Source organism: Mustela lutreola, chromosome 12 (assembly GCF_030435805.1).
Source record: "Mustela lutreola isolate mMusLut2 chromosome 12, mMusLut2.pri, whole genome shotgun sequence".
Classification (NCBI taxonomy): domain Eukaryota; kingdom Metazoa; phylum Chordata; class Mammalia; order Carnivora; family Mustelidae; genus Mustela; species Mustela lutreola.
Window position 1 is genome coordinate 34,046,875 of NC_081301.1, and position 7,078 is coordinate 34,053,952.

Consider the following 7,078-nt stretch of genomic DNA (forward strand, 5'->3'; position numbering starts at 1 on the left):
CTAATAAAAGAAACTATTATTAAATATCTATCGTTGTGCAAACACTGTTAGGCACTTTACACATGATCTCATTTAAACGTGTGCATTTGGAATTATTATTCCCCCTTTACAAATTGCAAAAAGGAAGTTCAGAAGCCCAATATCCCCAAACCAGTGTCAATTCGAGCCCAAGTTGGGAGCCTCCTGAGCCTCTCCCCACTGTCCTCTGCTCTGAAGTGCTCTGCCTCCTCCTTGCTCCCCCCTGACCCGGTGTTCTCCATCTGGCTCCTGAGCTTTCCGGATCCTGTAGCTCCGCTCACACCAGTTCCTCGACCTAAAGTGGGCTTTCCACTTTCCACCACCTGTTGAAATCCTCTTCTTCCTTCCACCTTCTGTGGTGCAGGCTTCCCCATTGTCCCCAGTTCGAATGTGCCCTCCTCAGTGTCCCCAGAGATGCCCAGTAATAACTCCCAGAATGCCTGCAGTATCTTCCTCCTTCTTCCTCACTAGACCCTGAGCTCCTGGAGGGAAGGGCCTACCGGTATTTTTCCTATTTGTTTCCTCCTGAATGAGTGGTGAGACAATGCTTGTTGAACCCCTGAAGAAGGGAGAGGGAAAGGACAAGGGATATTCTACTGCCCCTGACCCATCAAAGGCTCTGGACAAATTAACTTCAGCTACACAGTACGGCTGGGGAAAGGCGAACCTATGTACCACAACTCTGGCGTGTTCCTGCCCTAGTCACAAAGCACGCTCTGACTAGTTCTCTGATTTCATAAAGCTTGAAACTCAAAACCAGGAAGTCAAGGAAGGAAATAAAATAATAAAATCACTTCCATAAGAACCCTTTCATAGTAATGGATTTCACCCACACACTGAGGAAACGCTAATTGCAGCCCAAGGGGGACAAATTGGGCAAAAAGAACAAAGCTCACCTTCTAGGAGGTCAGCTAACTACCCCCTGCTTGTTCTGCCACAGCTGCACCAGAATGTACCCATCATGGAAAATATGGACTTGGCCAAACTGTAGGCCTCTCCAACTATGCCCTGTTGAACACCCGCTAAAGAACGCCTGATTTAGAGTGATTTTCTATGTCATCTTGATTGGAAAGCATCACTTTAGAAATAAGCAGATGTTGGCCTCTCTGCCAGGACCCCTACAACAGTGCCTTATTTATTTTTTTCCCCAAACAACTATTTTGAGGTTTTCACAAAAATAACCGACTCACAAACAGAAATGCTTCCTGATCTATAAGCCACTCTGAAAACAAATCATTATGCTGTTGAATATTTTATGATGGTCCAAAGCACTGAAGGAGGAAAGGCCAACATTCACCAATCCTTGCCATGTCTATTTCGGGACTCCCAAAGCACACCGCAAATGCCTCCTTTATTTTCTAAACTCCGATTTGCAAGCACTGGGTGGATGTTTAGTCAAAGAGTTCCTCTACCCAAACTAATCGTAAATGGAGAGACCTGGAAGATTCTACTTCTCCAGACTTTACGGCGAAAGGGCCACAACCATCATCTAGTGCACATTCCTCCCTCCCCACTTCGTGGGGGTGGGGGTGGGGGCGGCAAAACCAGAACAGGGGACTTGCCGAAGGTCACACAATCAATGGATGGCAGAGGGGTCACCAGAAGCCAGGGCCCAGACTCCTAGCTCTGGGAGCATCCTCTATTCCCAGAGATTGGCTCAACAACCCCCCTACAACTCAGCCAAAACTGCAGCTGGTTAGCAACGGGATCCACCTCCCCCTCCACCCAGCACCACCGCCCCAGGCCCAGATTGATCTCTGTGGGTTCCTCCCCCGCCCCAAGGAACCCTGGAGCTGAGACACTCAGGGTTGCCCCTGACTCACAAAATGGCAACACAGGCGTGCACTTCAGATGACCATCGCCGGGGAACCCATCCTAGTCCAGGTGTGGCCATCGAGACGGGGCAGGGCTGGCTGGTCCGAGGTCACTCAGAAAGTTGGCGCTGGCCGTGGCCGCACCTGAACCCAGGTCTCCCGCCTCCCGGTTTGCCGCTCTTTGCACTCCACCATGCAGATCTCAAAAACTTAAGCAACACAGTGATACTGTGAGAGATTTAACCGTTGCAGGCCCTGAGCGAGCCCGCGGACGCGCCTCCCACAGCGATGGGAACACGAGGACTGGAGGCGGGCGCGGGTCACCCGGGGCCGGCGGTGCAAACGGAGCGCACGGCGGAGGGCGGCGCGGAGGAAGCCGAGGGACAGGCAGCCTGCCGCTCCCGGAGGCGCAGGCCCGGGGCGTAGACCGTCAGTCCCCCGCAAAACTTTGCGGCGCCGGGACCTCACCCTTACCTGCAGAGGAGGCGCCGCCCGCGCGGACGCGGACCGGGAGAGCTGACGCTTTCAGCGAGGGGCGGCCCCGCCCGGCGGCGGGCACGGACGCGGGCAAGGCTCGGGCAAGCGGCTCGGCTCGGGCTCGGCTCGGGCTCCGCCTCCCGCGCCGCGGCTGCAGCCGGAGGGGGGAGCGCAGGGCCCGGCCGCGCCCGCGCCGTCTGGTCGCGGCAGGTGCTGAGGCTGCAGCTGCGGGGCCGCCAGCTGCCGGCGCCGCGACCCTCGGCCCGGGGGAGGAGCCCCGCGCGCCGCCTCCGCGGGCCCCGAGGTCCCGGCCCGCCGCAGTGGGCGGTCCCGCTCCCACCCGGGCCCTGCCTCCGCCGGCCTCCCGCGGCTCCCCACCTGGGCGCGCAGCGTCCGCAGAGTACCCACGGGGAGACTGAGGCTGGGAGAGGAAGGGGGCTCCCCCAAGGTCACCCAGCCCGGAGGCGGTGGGGCCGGAGCTGGAATCCAGAAGAGTCCCAACGAAAGACCTCCTTCTCACCCCCCCCTCCTCTGGCTGTCATACCGCAAGGCCTCTCGAAGAACTCCCAACTAGGAGGGACTGGGGGTGGGGGGGGGGATGCAGATGACCCCAACTTGCCCCCCTCTCAGCAGAAGGAGCCAAGGGCTGTGGGAGGATGAAGAGGTGGACCCACTTGGGCACTACGGCCCTCATCCCTGATCGCTGAGGTCCCTCAGCTTTCCTAAACCTCTCGAACCACTCCTTCTTGGTCCCCTTGCGGGACCCTCAAATCCCAAAGCCCTAAAATGCTGGGGTACCCTGGAACTGTGCACTCAGCCCCCTTCTGACTTCCTGGGCCATCTTAACCACTCTTCTGGCTCCTGTTCTATCACCTCTCTATACATCGGACCCAAACCCATGCCTCTGCCTGAGAACTCTTCTCCTTGCTGAAGAATCTTCTCCACACGACGTTCGACACTGGAGATACAACTTCAAATAAAGCACTATAATGCCTTCTCGAATGTACTGTCTAAACGGCTATTAATCAACACACTTCTAACAAGAATGTGATCCCAGGCTGCCAGGGAGGGGCACCTGCATTGGCTGAGAGACAGAAGAAGGCCTCTTGGAGAGCATGCCGGCTCTACAGAAACTGGAAAGGCCAAGGAGGTTGGCGGTCAAAGGGAGGAGTCTGGAGAGAGCTTTCTAGGCAGAGGCCACAGGAGCAAAGACCCAAGGATGAGAGGGATCCCCTTGAGGGAAGGATGGGAGCTGAGAGCTGAAGCAGGGCGGGAAGTTTTGAGTAGGGAAGGGCCCCATCAGGTTGGAATGTTAGGTCATTCTGGTGATGGAATGGAGCACAAATGTATAGTAATAAGGGTGTCCATCAAAAAAACGAAAAAAAAAAAAAAAAAAAAAAACAAAAATAGCATTGTAGGAGTTGTAACATGCCTGGCCCACCTGAAGAAAGGCACTTGGCCCCTACCTCCTCTCTACCTTTTACTTCCAAATCCAGGTTTCTATTCAAAACTTCTCTCCTCAGAGGCTCTTTGTCTTTGAAAGGCCTCCTAGCTACCTACAAGATCTATTTTCCCTCAGTGCCTCAAAGATCTGTCTTCTCTCAGTGCCCCAGCTCCTTTGTCACCCAGATCCATGGGCTGAGTTAGCCCTTCACTCCTGAGGGTCAGCTTCCCATCTCCCACTTCCTGCCTCCACTGTAGATACAGTGTCCTAAACTCTGCCTCAGAATAAGCATCATTCAGGAAAGTCGACAAAATATGGAAAATTCCAAAGCCATGGTGGAAATAAAGTAAGCTTCTAAAAAATTCAGTGTAGTACCTATCCACATTATTTCTTACAACTCCATGTAAATCTATAATTATCTCTAAATAGAGTTTAATTTTTTAAGATTATGTGTTGTAGATAAAGATTAAGAACCAGGAGTGCCTGGGTGGCTCAGCGGGTTAAGCCTCTGCCTTCGGCTCGGGTTGTGATCTCAGAATCATAGGATCGAGCCCCACATCGGGCTCTCTGCTCGGCGGGGAGCCTGCTTCTCCCTCTCTCTCTCTCTGCCTGACTCTCTGCCTACTTGTGATCTCTGTCTGTCAAATAAATAAATAATATCTTTAAAAAAAAAAAAGAACCAAATTACTTTCCCTAATGCAGATTATCAAAGACTGAAGAGGGCACTTGTCAGAAAGGAAAACAAAAACTCACCCCTCTTGTCCTGAGTACAAATTTCTCACACGGAATTGTGCCCTGTCCCTCTCCATTTCGTAGCTGCCCCTACCAGAAGCATCTGCCTCTTCAGGAGCTTTAATGTATAAGCAATTTCACCTTTTGGCTCCTGCCGCTCTCTGCCCAGGTTCCCATTCTGGTTACTTTTCTCCCTCAGCCTTCCTTGTCTGCTGGCTGGTTAAATGCAAACGTTGCTCATGTCTCTTCTTGGTCTCTTTTGTCTCTTCTCTCTCACTGAGCAGAGCAGATGTATGGCTTCAGCCTAGACCTTCTTCTGTGCTTCAGACCCAGAGACCTAATTGCCTGTCGGACATCTCGTGAATCCTCTTCAGATGCCCCAGTCCCCAAAGAGCCAAAACCAATCTCACAACTTTTGCCTAAATTACTGCTTCTGCATGGCTTCTGTATCTCAAATGGTAGTGGCCCTGAAACCAAAACCAAAGGGAATGTTCTAGACTCTTCCTGCTTCCCGGTACTCAAACCCTCCTGGGCACTGAGTTGAGTCAACTCTGTCTCCATAACACCGCTTATCCACGTCTCCTCTTCATCTTGCTAGCTGCCTGGGCCTTACTTATATATAGTTGGAGCCTCACCATTTCTCAGTGAAGCCGTAGTAAATGCCTCTAGTCTAGCTGATTTGCGATTCATCTTCCTCATGCTGCCAAGGATCTTTTCAAAACATGAACCTGACAAATCACTCTCCGGCTCAAGATACCTCCATTGTTTCTTCCTGGCCCTGTGATAAAATCCTAAATGCTTGGCATGGCATGAAGCCCTCAGTAATCTGACCCCATCTAGATGTCACAGCCCCATCTAGATGTCACCCTATTACCTCATGCCAAATCCCAGGGCACAACATATTTCACAAGAGTAAAACTAGTTATAACTTTTTTTTAAGATTTTATTTATTTACTTGACAGAGAGAGGCACAGCGAGAGAGGGAATACAAGCAGGGGGAGTGGGAGAGGGAGAAGAAGGTTCCCCGCTGAGCAGGGAGCCTGATGCGGGGCTCCATCCCAGGACCCGGAATCATGACCTGAGCCGAAGGCAGATGCTTAACAACTGAGCCACCTAGGCGCCCTAAAATAACTATAATTTATTAACCTAATACTATGTGCCAGGCACTGTTTTAAGTGCTTTACACATAATAGTTTACACAATGAAAGACATGAAGCATAGTGCTAAAAAATACGGTCTCAGCCAAACCGCCCTTCCTTAAACCCTAGCATAGCCAGCCACTTGTTAACCTGTGTCAACTCCAGCAAGTTCTAGAGAGTCCCTCAGTTTTTTTCACAGAGGGAAACTGAGGCTCCAGGCAGTGACGCCGTTGACCTTAAGATTCTGAAGCCCAACAATAGTAGTGCTGGGCCGCACCCAGGATTCTAGATCCCCCCCACCCCCAGCTAAGTGCTTTGCAGAAGTTAATGCCTGACCCAGGGTGGCTTCCTCCTTTCCAGGCTTTTCCTACAACTTGTCAAATTCTTCCTCCTCTAAATCCTCTCGGAGGTCTTCCCCAGCCCCTCCTTTGTGGCTGGGCTACTTTTCAAATAAAGCACCAAGCACACCGCATTACAATAATTTATTTACATGTCTGCCTTCCCGAAGCCTTCTTGAGAAAGACGACTACCTTATTTATTTTTGTCTTCCTAGGACTCTATAGATATTTGTTGAATGAAAAAATAAATCGATGAATAAAATATACAGAAGTTTCTCAAAAGAACTTTACCCTAAAAGCTGTCATTTCAATCTAGATCACTTTTAATCTCTGTTTCTGTCACTCTGAAGTCATTTTTGGTGACAGGATACCATCAAATGATCCAATATTAACACAGAACAAGATACAGCAAGACTGCAATTTCTCATATGGCTATTTGATCACGCCTTGTCCCTCTCGGATGTCTCTCCTTTTTTTAGTGACACTATGTAATAGCCCATAATGAGAAGCTGTGCTGCATCCTAATGAGACTTCCTGACTAAAACATCTGAGGTTTGGATTTATTTCCCATAAGTACCATTTCAGCTAAAAGTTTTGCTTTCTCTATGGTATGAGTGTGCCATTTGTTATCTGCTAAGTGCCCATACCTTCCCCTTATCTGTATTAATCTCCTTTGCATTCAAATACTTCTGAGAGCTGACTTAATAGTTAGCTTTTCTATACAATTTCCTTCTTGGAATACCTAACTCTTCCTGACTTTATATCTATTGTTCCCAAAATAGAATCGTTTACTGCTTCAAATTTCAGCTTTACTGTCTGTAGTGATTTAGGACAAGTTTTTGCTCTTCTGTGGAATGATCAAATTCCATACGGCTAAAAAATAAATAAATAAATAAAAATTAAAAAAAAAAATTTTAAACCTGTCTCTGTTATTTGGTAGGGAGTAATATTTTGAAAGGAGATGTTAGAAACTTCTATTTTGTATACCAGAACATAAGTTCGTTGGCCATTTTAAGGCCTTCATATCAAATTAATGAGAAGCAGTGCAGGTGAAAAAATGAACAGTGGTCTGGGAAACAGGAGAGAAAAAAAAAAGGAGTCTAATACCATTTTGGT

At 49.6% G+C, this 7,078-nt stretch overlaps 1 protein-coding gene across 1 annotated transcript in view; it reads right to left on the bottom strand.

The window, feature by feature from the left end:
* FRMPD1 (FERM and PDZ domain containing 1) overlaps positions 1-2,409 on the bottom strand; it is a 91,425-nt gene extending 89,016 nt beyond the window's left edge. Inside the window, exon 1 of the mRNA XM_059142954.1 lies at positions 2,307-2,409. The gene's annotated coding sequence lies outside the window, so the exon portion shown is untranslated. The remainder of the gene's footprint in view (positions 1-2,306) is intronic.
* Between the last annotated feature and the right edge of the window lie 4,669 nt (positions 2,410-7,078).